This window comes from Protopterus annectens, chromosome 2.part2 (genome assembly GCF_019279795.1).
Source record: "Protopterus annectens isolate FY-2018-M chromosome 2.part2, PAN1.0, whole genome shotgun sequence".
NCBI classification, from domain to species: domain Eukaryota; kingdom Metazoa; phylum Chordata; order Ceratodontiformes; family Protopteridae; genus Protopterus; species Protopterus annectens.
In genome coordinates this window covers 76396642-76412411 of record NC_056730.1, presented here as the reverse complement: position 1 = coordinate 76412411, position 15770 = coordinate 76396642, and the positions used below count along the sequence as shown (strand labels likewise).

At 39.8% G+C, this 15770-nt stretch overlaps 1 protein-coding gene across 1 annotated transcript in view; it reads right to left on the bottom strand.

Annotated features, from left to right (window-relative positions):
* DDX4 (DEAD-box helicase 4) overlaps positions 1-15770 on the bottom strand; it is a 2434953-nt gene that overhangs the window by 2418398 nt on the left and 785 nt on the right. The gene's annotated exons all lie outside the window — the stretch shown is intronic.

Below are 15770 nucleotides of genomic sequence, written 5' to 3'. Positions count from 1 at the left end.
AATCCACCTTGTCCATTCTTTTTAATTTTTAGATCCAGAAAATTAATCTCAGAGGCTGAATATTCAATTGAGAATCTTAAAAAGTCTGTGGTCTTCTCTAGGTCCATTATAAAGCTTTGTAATTCATGTATAGTTCCATCCCATAACAAAAGTATATAGTCTACAAATCTATAATAACAAAGTATTTTTTTATAACTAGGGTGTGTAAATAGGCTTGTAGTTTCCCCAACTATATACAACAAGGTTGGCATATATGTATTGGCGCAGGGGGTGCCCATGGCTACCCCCCACTGTTGTATATAGAAGAGCTCATTGAATGTCATGACATTATTGGTCAGAACTATTTCCAATAGAGTATTTATTAGAAATTGTTCATTGTTAGTGAATTTCCCATCCTTACTTAATAATGACCTAATAGCTTCCATTCCGTATAGGTTAGGAATTGCAGTGAACAGACTCTTAACATCTAGTGTAACTAAAAGATGCGTCTCAGATACATAAAAATCGAGATCTCTAATGTTATCAATTAATTGATATGAATCCCTTAAAATAGTAGGAACAACAGACACTAATGGTTTTAATTTCTTCTCTAAAAATATAGAGGCATTTTCTGTTACCCAGTTGTGTCCAACCACAATGGGACGCAGGGGAGGTGGTAATATCCCCTTATGCATTTTTGGAAGACCTTTCAGATAGGGTAAAGTGGGATGTTCAATCAATAGAAAAAGATAGAAGTCATAGCTGATTTGTCTACATAATAGTAGTTCATTCAAATCTTGATGTACCTGAAAGATCAATCTTTGAACAGTTTTTTTTTTTTTTTTTTTTCCCATCTATTAATTTATATGTATTATACTATATGTATTATTGTACCAAGACAGCACTAGGTTAATCCAATTAGACACCAAGACAGCACTAGGTTAATCCAATTAGACACCTCTTACATCGGAGAGTCACACAGAAGAGTTCAGTCAAGAGATTTTAACAAGATAAGCAGTAAACCCTGTAGTAGTTACAACCACCAATATTTTTATTAAGGCACCTTTAAAACCAGTGACAAGAAACTGCAGTGGTGCAGCAGTTCACGTTGTCGCCTTACAGCAAGAGATTCTTCAGTTCAATTCTCGGCTAGAGTCCCTTCTGTGCATCTGCATGACCTCCCTGTGGCTGAGTGAGCTTTAAAGACATGCAGGTAGGTACGCCTTCTGTGAAGGCTGGTAGTCAGGCTGGCAACTCAGCACCCTAAAACTCCACTGCCAATCAGTCTGCGGACTGGTGATCCATTGTGGTGACACCTAACCGGGAAAAGCCGAAAGACATTGCTTACATTTAAAAAGCAGTGGTCACATGAAATGCTGGTGACATGCGTCAAATATACCACACACAGAATGGGTAACATCTATTAACATACTGCACAGAACATTTTTACAAGTGCAGCTCAGAAACAGTTTAAGGTTATGCTCATGTTTAGAGTAGGTGTACAGAACAGAAACTCCTACACTATACTGCTAAGATATGTCACCATCCTTAAAAAGTACGTTAAACTGCCCGGTTCCCTGCCTTCCTGGCAAGTAGGTACTAGAGAAGACTTTGGCCTGTGGTTATGTGGTCTATGTAGTACTTGGAATACTTAAGTGTAGGCAGTTATGCTTATGATGGCCTTAGCATACCTACTTATTACAATTTTAAAGATGAACATTTTCTATCAAGATGTTTTTGATAAGGTTTTCTACTCAGATGTCAGATTTAGCACAGAAACACATCCCAGTAAACAAGCTGTACATGTACTTAAAAAGACATACCTCAAAAACTGTCAGATTTTTCACAGATTAAGACTTCCGGATCAAATATCAGATTTGTCCTTCAAAATTTCAGTGTTTAACACAAGTCAAATACTATGTTTCTAGACTTTGCATTCTTCAAAAAGAAGACATCCAATATCACAGTGAAAACTCAAATGCTTTTTATTCCCAGTAACATCCCTGGATTCTGGCTCAAAAACTCTTTGTCCCTCAAACGTTACACTTTATTCAAGTTTTGTCACTCATTTTCTCCCCTTCAAGAAAAATAATCTGGCTGCAAAAACTTCAGTGATTACTACTACAGTGGCCCCAACCGCTCCAGTGGCAAGAGGAACCAAATTCTGACTACAGCCCAATCAACTGAGGGAGCAGCAAGAGATGGGCTTGCCCATCCAAAGTTAAGAGGAAACTTGCAGATGCACAGTCCAAAGGAGGAGTTGCCCTCAGACAAACTAGCATGGTTGCCAGGGAAAGGCAATGGGTAGGTCAAAAAATCCACCCCCATTGAAGCACAGACAAGACATGCCCTCAGGCCACCCTCCGGATCCAAAACCTGCCCAAGCAAAAATATAGAGAAGGTCTGGGGGTTTGAAAAGTAGCTAATAAACCAGAGTACAGACAGAGGGCTAAACTGGGCCAGGCCAGAGAAATAAGTTCAAAGACCAAGAAAAGAGTGCCCCCGACTTTGGTCTTTTGTGCTAGATTACCAATAATTCTCAAAAATGCTAACATACAATTCTGGTTTGCAAATTTTGATGTGTTCCTCCTACACAGAGATTTTCTTCCCAACATCACTCAACGGGTGAATTAAGGGTGTAAACAGATTTTGAAATTCATAGTGGGTCAGAATGAGGAACACTTTTCAAAAGGAAACGTCTCTGGTCCAGACCCTATAGTATCAAGCAGTAAAAAAGTGTGTTACTGGAGCAATGACAGCAACACTTTAATACACCTTAAATGCATACTTGTGCCTACTACACAAGCAAATAACTTCAAATAGTACCAGATGCCTCTAATTCAGTAACCAAGATAAAGGATGCAGTAGTGTTACCACCAGTCACCCTTCTCTCTCTCTCAAATGGTCTCCGATTTTAAGGGAAAAATGGCAATTTATTCTTGCTGACAGCAGTTATGGATGTTTTACTTCAAAAATTGCATGCTATTTTTGATTTCAACTGCTTACATTAACAAAACTAAGTCTCACTCATCTGTTCTCTATTTCTTCCCAATACTGTAGTAAGACTATGAGAGCTATGGCTGTTCCTCTTCACACAGGATAATTACTATATGGGCCGTTATGTCCAACAAGGAAAAAAATATGAAAATCAAATGTGTTATTCTATTAAGTAAAACACATCACAGCTTCAACACTCATTTGAAGTATTTTTGCATTCAACCCCTTAATATGGAAAGAACTTCTATAGAGAACTTGGACAAAAGTTAAATCCAATCTTATCCACTTGGGTGCAGGAGTGATTATCCTTAAAATTATACTTCCATAAAAAAAGTCCCAAGTTGGACATCTGAAAAGTAAATCCAAATATAAAGAAAAACCTCAAGGTCACAAAATTCATAATACTAATCCCTGGAACAAACTGGCACAATGGAGCACAGCTGCCTTTGAATCAGTAAACTGAAAGGTTATGAAAAGGTTAACTTGCTCTTGTATAATTACTACCATTTATTCAACTGCAACATTTTACACCCAAAGTCACCGGCTGTAGAAGGGATTAACAGGAACAGAACAAAACATAAAAGTTACTCCCAGGCACCAACAGAAAACATTTTTGTACCCGGAGAGAAACAGTTAAATTACTCCAACATCACAATTTATACAATCACTCTCTGCCTTTCCCTACACCTCAATTAAGACACTTTTCAGCATATACTATTAAATTCCATTTATATGCAATTTGCTCCTTCCCTTTTCCAAGAGCCCACCCTCCAGTTTTTACCTCCTTCACAACATTCTGCACTTAAAGTTGGTTTACATTTTTGATTTCCATTTTCTAGCAATTGATTTTCTGACAGCTAAAATTAAGCTTAGTAAAAGATTTACCATGTCTGAGGAAACAAACTAGTTCCTGTTCAAAAAGCTATTATTTCCTTAGTTACAGCTATGTGCTCATACAACACTATAGGCAACTTTAAAAAATTTGCCTTATTACAGTCCCAAAAAACATCTGAAAATCTGCTTTTGGGGGGGGGGGGGACGACACCCATACAAACATTCCAAGTAAAAAGATCAAGCCTTCTAAAACACTCACGCACACTTGGGAGCCATGGATTACCACCACCAGTTACAGATGGACCTCGCATCAAAAGCCAAGTAAAATCTACTTTACTGGAACTAAAAGAGGATGTTTACTTCTCTCCTGATGCTAGCTCATCTATGCCCACAAGTAGTTTCTAATTTGTTTTGGACATCCTTTGTAAATAGATGTTACAATCCTTGCTGCATCTCAACAGTCACATTTCACTGAAGGCAAGCATTTTTTCCTCATTTTTGTCCATAAAATGTCGTTTTCCAGCAAACCACTGGGAGGATCCGAAAACTGAAGTCAACAAACATTTCAGTTTCAGACTTCAAATCTTCAGAAAATGAAAGTAAACACAAATTGTTACTCTAGCAATTTACCAAGTTTATAACAGCAATATTTAAAATCTATTCCTATTTTTGGTCCTCTGTCCCCCTATTTTGTCAAGCTTTGTCCAGATTTCAGGCACTAAGTTGACAGCTATGCCTTCTTTTCCAAAAAGCTCAGATTCTTACAGTTGTCATTAAATTTGATACTACCCAATTATCCCTTTTGCTTATACTGTGATTCTAATCAGACAGGGGAAGGCAATCTCCTGCCCTGAATCCAAACTACTGCTAGTCCTCATTAAACCTTACATTTCTAATACCATGCTTCATTGGCAAGTCTTCTCCAGTAAACTTCTGCCTCCTAGTCTATTTTCTATACCCCTACATGCAATCATTCCTTTTAACAAAATCTCTCTCAATGTTAATGTTACCTTGTTTCTTAAAATACTTTTCTACTTCATGAAAAGTAACATTCTGAATGTCCAACATTCTTCTTGGAGATCTGCATTCAAAATCTCCAACTTCCCCACTTCACCCCTTACTTGGATTTATAATCTGCCTGTGTTACTGAAAGGAGCCTAAAAGCAAGTTATCCTTAATCACCTTGTGCTACAGGAAAAGCAAATCTCCCCTCAACTCTTGCCTTTTCACTCAAACTCCTTGCTGTACAGGAAAAGAACTAACCATGTTCACCATACCTTACTAGCCATAATCAAAGAACTTCCACTTAAAATGTACGTATTATTTAGTATCTACCCAAATATCATTATCCGACAAGATACTCACGAAGACCTCAACTTATCCTATACCCATATATGCAGCTATTGCTAAACCATTTCACAAGTGAATATACAATGGTTATACAGTAAGCAGTTAGTAACTGCATACCCCTGAACTACCTGAAATTGTTTCACCATTACTCAAAACTAAAAAGAACTTTTCTGGATTTTAAGAGTAAAGAACTACACATAAAGCTAACTTTCCTTGATAAATTCAAGTGCAGGAATAACATGGTAGAGGACAAGGGCGCCCACAGGCAGGTGTAGGGGGGTGAATTTGCACCGCCCCCAGAATCAGCTGACCAGGAGATTCATTTTCTTAAAAAATAATAATAATTTTAAACTGTGTTTTACTTTAAGAATGCCCTTTGCATCCAGTCGCACAGACACTTCTACTTTTTGGTTTTGACTGTTTACATCTTCAGCTTCCGCTCCCACACAATTTAAATTCCAGAAGACGTCTGGACTACGGATGAAGGTACAAGTGAGAGGCAAGTGTGTGCATGCTTTCCTTGATAAATTCAAGTGCAGGAATAACATGGTTGAAGACAAGGGCACCTGCAAGCAGGTGCAAGGGGGTGAATTTGCACCCCAGTGGAACCATCTGACCAGGAGATTCATTTTTTTTTTTTTTTTTTTTTTTTTTTTTTTAACTGTGATCTACTTTAAGAATGCCCTTTGCGTCCAGTCGCACAGACACTTATGCTTTTGTTCAACTGTCTACATCTTCCGCTCACACACAATTTGAAGTCCAGACTACAGATGAAGGTACAAGTGAGAGGCAAGTGTGTGCATGCGTGCGTGTTTAAATGATTAAGAGGTGTGTGTCTGTGTGAGAAATAGGTAGGGGCATGTGGATGTAAGTAGGTAGTCAGGGGTGTTTATGTAAGAAGTACGTAGGTAAAAGAAGGTGTGTGTATTTTATTTCAAGCATTCAGACTATAGCGATTAAAATGTGCACTACATGTCAGAAAAGTACATGTATATTTATTTAAAGTATAAAGTAGTTTCAGTGCTCTGAAAGTGGTTTCTAATAAAATCCTACATTCAGCAGCAGTACCTAACTTAAAGCAAAATATCTGCCTTGAATCACAGGCATCTTAGTTCAGTATTTATTTTATAGTCACACACTGAAGTTTGCATTTCATTCAGATTTTGAATTATAACATGCTTCATAGACATTTCTGCTTTATCTGTCATGCGACTCAACAGTAAGTGAATCTTGCTGAGCAGTATTCCAACCTTTGCACATCTTTGTACTTGGATTCTGAAATGCACATTTCCTACAGATTCAACTAAATGCTCCACAATGTGCTTTCTCATGCCTGTAACCACATTTAGTATATGGAGCGCTACTACATGACTGCTCATTTATTTCTGGGTAACAGCCGAGATACCTGTTACTTTTTCCTATTTTACTTGCGTGTTGCTTTACTTTATCATTACAATCACCCACAGGGTTTTTTTGTACAGTTCCATTCATCAGCTGGATCTTCAAGCAGTAAATGTGAAAGTTCACTTCTATGCTTTATAAAGCAGCAGGCCTGATTTTCCTAACAATCTGTTTCTGACTTACCACTTTTGATATCACATGTAGCTAGTTTTCTTACCAAAGAATTATGCAAGTCTCCCAAACCCTTAGTCTTTAGCCAAGTGTTTAAGCTCAGTTACAAGCATCTATTGACTCTGGTTTCTCCTTTACTACTAATGAAATATAAACACCTTTGCCCATGGGAGATTTTTCTTTGTCTCACAAAAAACTTACTATTGTGAGAAAAATTCTAACATGTCTTTTCTCTCTTGCTTGAGACTAAAAACACTAAATCCTTTAAAGCTTCCCCACTTGTGACAAAGGAACAGCGCAGAGTAGACATCTGGCTTCTCAGCAATTTCATTCACAGTGACATACAGCTCAAACATACAGATCTACAGCTTCTGGTTTTCAGGGAATTTACCACAGTTTCAAAGACTATGGTGGTGCTTGTGGTGATGTACTGAGTCAAAATGAAAAAGATGTGCAGCAGTGGAGGTTGATGGTGTACCCTTTTATTTTGTGAAGTGCCAGAATGAATTACAAAATGCAAAAAAATGTTGTTTGTCTTTCGGCTTTTCCCGGTAAGGTCACCACAGTGGAACTCCTGTCCGCTAATGATCGGCTTTTCATAAAAATCTAGTGCCAAGGTGCCAGCTAGATGCTCAGCCTTCAACAAAGGCACACCCATGTCTTTCGAACGCTACCCAACCGCGGGGAGAACATGCAGACTACACACACAAGGCACTTCCAAGCCCAGCCGAGAATCGAACGGGAGAACCTCTTGCTGTGAGGTAACACTACCACCGCGGCATCTAATGAAATAAAAATGACACTGGCACTTTCCCACCTCTCTGATGAAAAGAGGAATTTAAGGAATGGGTAGTGGTTGACTATTCAGGAGCCATCAGACAGGATAGTAATTTCTTCTGAAAATATAGTTAGGTAGTGGGATAAAATTAAGGTGGAGTTTAAAAATAGGGTGGAAATGAAAATTAGCTATGGTTAAGAAGTAATATAAATTTAGACGGACTGACAAATGTTAAAAGTATTGCAGAATAGGGGAATCTCACAGAACAAGGAGGATCAACTGCAAAATGCTAAGCAGAAAATAATGGATTACCTCAATAATATGCACACGTTTAGAAAAACTTCTGTTGACTGATTTTTTTTTTTATAACAGTACAGCACAAAAACTTAGCAGAATGACTCAAGCAGCAGAAAGTAGAAAGGGCTGTCGCCAATGTTAGGGAGCCTATAACAAGGAAGGTAACAAGAGATCCTGTAAAGGTATTAGAAATATTTTGGAAATTCTATGAAAGTCTGTATAAAGCAGAGAAAAACAGAAAACAAAATATACAAATGGAAATGTTGATGGAAGAATTAAATATGCCAAAGATAGAGATAGACGAGGCTCAATTACTAATGGTTAGAATTGGAGGAGATGTATAACCAATCTACAGGAAAGGCCCAGGAATAGATGGTATTCCTGAGGAAATTTGGAAGCTAGGAGGGAAAAGGCTAATAAAGATCTGGAAGGTTTTGTTTAACAGCACTTGAAGAGAAGTACCAACTTCTTGGAAGAAAGCATTGGTAGCTGTAATACCTAAATAGGGTAAAGATCCATCAGACCCAGCTGCATACAGGCCCATTTCAATACTAAACCATTATAAAGTGTTCATGTCGGTAAAGGCTAAAAGAATGACAAAAGAAATGCCAAAACTGGATAAATAAGGTTTGTGGAGGAGAGGCAAACATTTGACATTAACAGAACACTGATGATCCAGAGATAAGCAAAATATAACATACCATTGTTGCTGGTGAGCCTTGATGCAGAGAACGCATTTCAGAGTAGGCTGGGATTTTATGAACAGGCAATGGAAGCATTTGCATTTCCTGAAAAAACTAAGGCTGATTTGGAGGAGACATGAGGGATTTGAGGCAAACATTTAAGTGGGTGGGGGAGTAGAAGAACCAAACAGAGATGTCCTCTTTCCTCTGTTATTCGCATTATATTTAGAACCACAAAGAAAATAAGGGACTCAGAAATTCAAGGATATAAATTGGTATGGTAATCAAGACAAGCTGGCTCTGCAGATATTATTTTATACCGGGCAAAACCAGAAAGAGACAATACAGGGTCGTGGAACATTCTGAGACAGTTTCAAATCTTTTCAGGATACAAAATGAATGAAGCTAAAACAAAGGCAATAACAGTAAATATGTACCCACACACAAATTGGTTCAGCAATATCTGTATTTATGGGGAATGACTTAAGAGTTGGTTTGTCTTTCGGCTTTTTCCTGGTAAAGGGTCGCCACAGCGGAACTCCGGTCCACTAACGATTAGCAGTAGATTTTTACGGAATGCAGAGGTGCCAGCCCGATGCCCAACCTCCAACGAAGGCACACCCATTTACGCACGCATGTCTTTCGAACAATACCCAACCGCATAGAGGACATGCAGACTCCACACAGAAGGCACTCCCAAGCCATGCCGAGAATCAAACAGGAGAACCTCTTGTTGTGAAGTAACAACACTACCGCCGTACCACCACGACATTCTAATGAAATACTTGAGTTTGCGTCTTTCGGCTTTTCCCGATTGGTGTCGCCACAGCAGAACTCCGGTACGCTAATGATTGGCAGTTAATTTTTACATACCAGCTTGCCAGGCCTGACGCACAACCTTCAACGAAGGTACGCCCATTCACGCATGTCTCCACGCATAAGACTGTCTAGCTGAGAATCTAACTGGACAGCATCTAACCGTGCAGCAACAACGCTACCGCAGCAGCACCACCGCAGATAGTCTAATGAAATAGTAGAGTATGGATTAAAAATTATTCTGGTGTGGCAGCTAAGGATATGTGGAAAGAGACTAAAAAGATATTACAAAATCTGAGAAAATGGAAGCTTTGTTATATTGATAGGGATAGCAAGATACAAGCAGTCAAAATGTTATTAGTCCCTTTAGTCTTTTACACAGGCCGCAACAAATGCCCACAGATATACTTATTTCAGCAGTACGTGAGGAAAATATTAATTATTTTTACCGAGTTTTACTTTGAAATTTGGAAAATGAGAATGCTATTAGCTGACAAAGAATACTTGACTGTCTTGCTTTAAAATTTAGAAAATAAAAATACTCTTGCAAATAACTTAAAAGTTATTATATATAGGTTCATACTAGGCTATCTGCCTGAGGGCATTTATAAGCCTAGCCCATAGTTTTGTGGCTTACGCCACCCCTTTAGTTCGGAGAAACTATGCCCATTATTTTACTGTGCCTCTGTCGAGCAGTAACACTGAGGTAACCCCTGGGGTGTATCTGCGGTCTCCCATCCATTGGTCAAGATTCCTCTTGAACAAGGTCAGCGAGGTGCTCTGCCTCACATAAACCGGGATTTTGTTCCATAGCATAGGGAGTCTTTGGGTGATGAATCTATCCCTCCAGCACGTCCTATTAATAACAGTGTCGAGGTTTAAGTCTCCCGCCCTTGTGGCTCTGAGGGATCTAGATTTTTTGAGATGAAGCATGTCCATCAAATCTGGGTTTCACATGGCCTTGTACGTCAGGCATAGGTCACCTCTGAGCAAGCGGTAAGCAACTGAATATAGCTGGAGTTCTTTCAGTCGGGCAGCATAAGACAGATTTTTGAGACCCTTTATCCTTTTGGTGAGGAACTTTTGTGGCCTCTCCAGCTGCTGCAAGTGTCGGGTCAGATACATTCCGAATGGGGCATTGTACTCGATCATTGGTCTGATGAGTGATGAGTATAGGGAGACTATGACTTCCCTTGATCTAGATGTGAATCCCTTCATGATAAGGTGGGCAATGTAGAAGGTCTTCCTAACTACTTTAGCAATACGAGTGTCGAATGAAAGGCTACTGTCAACCTGGGTTCCCAGGTCCCTGATAACTTCTTCTGTGATCAGGGGATTGCCACCTATATGGTAGCTAGGGGTAACCTTATTTTTCCCGAAGGGTATGACTATGCATTTCTTGGCATTTAACTTTAGGCCATGGCTCTGGCACCAGTTATCCGTTTCTGTGAGACCCTTCTGAAGGATATCTGTGTCGGATGTGTTTTCAACTACGGCGCCCAGTTTGCAGTCATCTGCAAACTTTGTCAGCCATAATCCTCCTGTGTTTGCTTGTACTTCAGAAAAGTAGATGCCAAACAAGAGTGTGCCCAGGACTGAGCCCTGTGGGACACCACTTGACAGGCTTTGAGTCTGACATGGCGCCAGCAACTCTGACCCTGTGGGTTCTGTCACTCAGCCAGTTTGCAACCCATCTTGTAATGTATGGGTTTACATTTAAGTAGATGAGTTTTTCAATGATACCCGAGTGGGGTATTGTATCGAAAGCCTTCGCCAGGTCTAGGTAGGCTGTATGGACTGCCTTACCCTCGTCAATGGCCTTGGTGACCGTTTCGAAAAAGTCAACCAAGTTTAAAAGGCATGATCTGCCTTTGACAAAGCCAAACTGGGTTGGATCCAAAGTCTGCAAATTCCCTATGTCTTTATTTATGAGATCCATTATGATCCTCTCCATGGCTTTGCAGATAAGGCTTGTCAAGCTAATGGGACGGTAATTTCCAGGGTCGGTGGATGCACCGCCTTTGTGGAGTGGGACCACAGTCGCTGTGCGCCACTCCCTGGGTATGTATCCAGAGGTAAGACTAAGATTAAACAGCTGTCCTAACTGTGGGTTTAATTCCTCATTGAGTTCATGGAGCACACAGCCGGGGACACTATCAGGTCCCATGGATGCTGTGTTCTTTGCCTTGGAGAGAGCAGTTCTCACCTGGGCGTTAGAGATGCCTGGGGGGCTACAATCATTTGGTATAGATATCTCTCCTTTAGGGGGGGAGGGAGGAGAAGTTTGCACTGAACCTGTCAGCCAGTATGTTGGCAATGTCTGTAGGATCAGTAATCTTCACATCATTTTGAACTAATTCTGAGCATATCTGGGAGTTTCCTCCTAGGTTTCTGACATAGCTAAAGAATGCCTTATGGTTGTCTTTAGAGTCCTTAGCTATTATTTTCTCAAAATTAGCTTTGGATGTTTTTATGAGAGCTCTTAGCTTTTTACTTAGTGATCAGCGGTGTCTTACCTTTTAAAGATTTTGCTCTATCTTGTAGTAGCTTTCTCCTTTTGTTGTAGAGTTTGTTTATGGCTGGGGTCCACCAGACTGGACGCTTGCCTTTGGTACAAAGAGTCTTTGTTTTGCTTGGGATTGCCTGATCCATGCAGCCCTGCAGGTGCTGGTAGAAGGCATTTGTAAGTGATTCAGTGGTTTGAGTAATGTTTACCGCCGGCTCAGGGGCCTTAAAGGAGACCACACTAGTCTTTAGAAGTGTGAAGTCAGCTTTCGAGAAGTTCTTTACTGTGGTCTTTTTCATTTCGGGTGGGGGCGGGATGAGGACCTCCAGCGAGATTAGTTTGTGATCTGATGTCACCAGTGAGGGGTATACTTCCGACGTTGAACATTGTGCTCCCATGTTCGTGATAATGAGATCAAGTATGTTTTCTCCTCTTGTGGGGATGGTGACTAGTTGTTCCATGGCATTTGAGTTTATGAATTCCAAGAACTTTTGGGCTAGAGTGTTTGGGCTTGAGTAGTGTTCCCAGTCTATATTAGGGTAGTTGAAGTCACCTAGTATGATGGTGTTCGGAGATACATTTATTCCCTCCAGTGTTATCAGGAAGGCCATATGAGGTTCCTGAGTTTGCGAGGGTGGCCTGTAACATGCTACAAATTGCAGAGCAGTCTTGCCTATGGTTAATTGCACCTGGATGGTTTCCGATGCATCGTGCGTTGCCACCAATCTTGAGGTGTGGGTGTCCTTGATGAATATGGATACCCCTCCTCCTTTCTTGGTATTGTCCGGGTTTTGGGGCCGGAACGCATGATATGAGGTAAAACCTGATAGTGCTGGGGTGCTCTCAGGAGCCTTGAACCAGGTTTCTGTCACAGAACAGACATCGATGTTCTCCATACTGAGAAGGGCCTCGAGTGCGTGCATCTTGAGGTTGAGACTTCTGGCATTGAGCAGCATTACCCTTAGTTTTTTTTCTTTGTTGTGTTCTAGGGTGGTAGGTTTAGAATTTGAGCCTTGCTTAAAAAAGGCACTATAGGGGTGGCAAGAGCCTTTGCCAAAATCCGGAATCCCAGGGGTGACAAGTGCAAGCCGTCCCTTGCGAAGCAGCGTGGCTTGTCCAGCATATCATCCCAGGCAGACAGACATTGGATCCCCTTTGAATGACACCAGAGTTTAAGCCAATTGTTAAAGCTGATCATCTTATCTCTGTATTGTGGCATCATTCTTGGTGAAGGTAGGATACTGCTCAAGGTCAGGGTCACACCTGCTTGGGCTACATAATCAGAGAGCTCCTCTATGTCCCTTTTCATGTAGGACAAGGAGGTACGTCTCAGGTCATTAACACCAGCGTATTATACCATGACCCCCCATTAATATTCCAAAACGTGCATACTGATTGGCCAGCGTGCACGTTGTAACTCAACTTATACTAATGGAAAAAGGTCCAGTCGCCCGGACTTTTTCCATTAGTACAAGTCTCTTTTAAAACACTGTCTCGCTATGTTAGGAGTTTAACATAGCGACGCAGGTTTAAAAAAAAAAAGCAACGTAGATCTCCGTTGCTTATTTTAAAGCTGTCTCACTATGTTAAACCCATTTAACATAGCGAAACAGTAAAAAGCAACTGAGATCTTGCTTTTTTCATTGCTTTTGGCCACAGCTCTGATGTACTGCGTAGGCATGCGCAGTACATCAGAACTGCCGCGGATACCAGACAGCTGCGGAAGGGCAGCAAAGAGGCATTATACAATGCCATTACTTAAGAAAAGTAATTATTTCTTTTATTAAATGTCATAGTATAATAGCAATAACCCACGCCTGGGTGTAGGTAATGTGGGATTTACCCACAGTTGTCTGTTTGGTCCAGAGGGCGAAACCATACCAACCGTGGGTAAATCCCACATTACCCACACCCAGGCGTGTGTTATTGCTATATTCTATGCCTATATATGGCAGAAAAATTCATATTAATTTAGCAAAAAAGTGTTTTTTGGTGTGTGTGTATATATATATATATATATATATATATATATATATATATATATATCCCCACACCTGCTAACGCCAGATCCATTTTCTTTGAATGTGGGTTTCACTGCTATTTCAGTGAATGCGAGAGTTCCAAAGGGAGAGAAGTTTTAGTCCGTTTTCATTAGACTGTTGCTTTGTTTAGGTTTAGTAAATGCCTATCAGTGTTTGCGCTATAAAATCTGAAATAAAAGTAAATGAAATCCAAATATCTAATCATTGTAGAAGTAAAGCATAAAACAGTAGGCACACAGAGATTTGAACAATGCCTATGACAAATGGAGAGAAATAGCAAAGTAATGGACATTGGAATGGCTGCGTAGGTGAAGCTCTGGGTTTGCACCGCCCGTGCAAAAAATCCTGTGGGCTCCCTTGGTTAAGGATCACTTACTTTCCTTTACCAATGGCTTTAAATATACACGTTAAATAAAACAAAAGGAAACCGTTTTTCTTTTCAAAAAGAACTTTTTGGAAAGAAACCCTCCCCACCGATCACACCCCCCCCAAAAAAAATATCAGATATGTAAATGCTTCCACTGCCCACTATGAAATCTTAGCCTATTCCCACTACCAATAGAACTGTGTAGAAACACCACTTATTTTTGAATCACTGTTCATTAATGTTGCCTAAAGTTCGCATTTCCTACACAAAAGTACACCAATTCCCATACATTTTGGCAACACCTTTACATGCAGATAATTTTTCAGAGACTATATGCGGGACTATTACACACAAAAAAAAAAAAAACCTCTACAACCTATGTACGCGGTAGGTACAACTCAACTTGGCAACAAACGAAACCCAAACACAGAAATAACACGTTCGCGGAATATTTGTTAAATAATACGCATCTCAACTATCCAGATTTTTACATCTTTTACGTATTCCCACTTTTCTGGAAAACAACTGGCAAATCACTGAAAATGAAAAATATAGGACAACTACAGGCATTTCGGTTTCAGACCACATACACTTCAAATAGCTCATGCTAAAGGAAAGTATTATTCCATTACCCAAGTTTGGAAGACCAATTACTTAAAATGGACCCCATGCTGGGCTCTACTCCCGCACAGTAGGTGGTTGTACAACGGTTTCTTAGTCAAAGAGTTTGAATAAAAAAAATTAAAACGAACCTTTAAGTTTAAATCAAATTATACGAAGCCCGGAAGCCAAGCAATAACCGAAAATAATCTATTTTTATCACAGTTCGTGTTCTCCAATAGCTTCTATACAGATAGCCACACAAGTATTTTCATGCAAAACGCAGTTCCTTACATCGTCTTCACAACAGGTGCACCCTGTTTTGGTGATAACGATCCAACGAACGAGCAGCACAGACTCGTTGGAAGCACACGCCTTTAAATAACACTCACGAAATTCGACAACGCAAAACATTAGAATACAAGCAAATAATATAAACTACTACAGCCAGATCTTTTTTCTTTCTGGAGTTAAGACAAAAATAAAGCATTCCATAGGCAGATCTACAGAAGTGGCGTTCATTCTGTACATTCATGTAAAATTTGTTTATCAAACACTAATAGAAACTGGTACCCCGCGACTTGCATGACAATTACGTAACCTCACACCATAACAACCTCGAAGAGCAACAATTTAAAGCTCCCCAAAACTATTCCTTTCTGTAAACTAGCCCATTACTGAACAAACTCATTCGCGAACAGAAAAAGAAAGTCATCTTCTACATACTTATTTTAACAAATGTACCCAAAAAAAAAAAAACACGAAAATTATAGAAAAACACAATCACTTAAGTAAATGACGTTTTTTAAAAAAAATTAAACAAAAACTACCCCTAATAAAATTAGCTTTTAATAGCACAAAAATATTTTAATAAAAGAACTCCAGCAAAAGTCCCGAACACTGCACAAAATAGAAGTAATGTCTCTTGCACACCCAGCGCGTTACTATA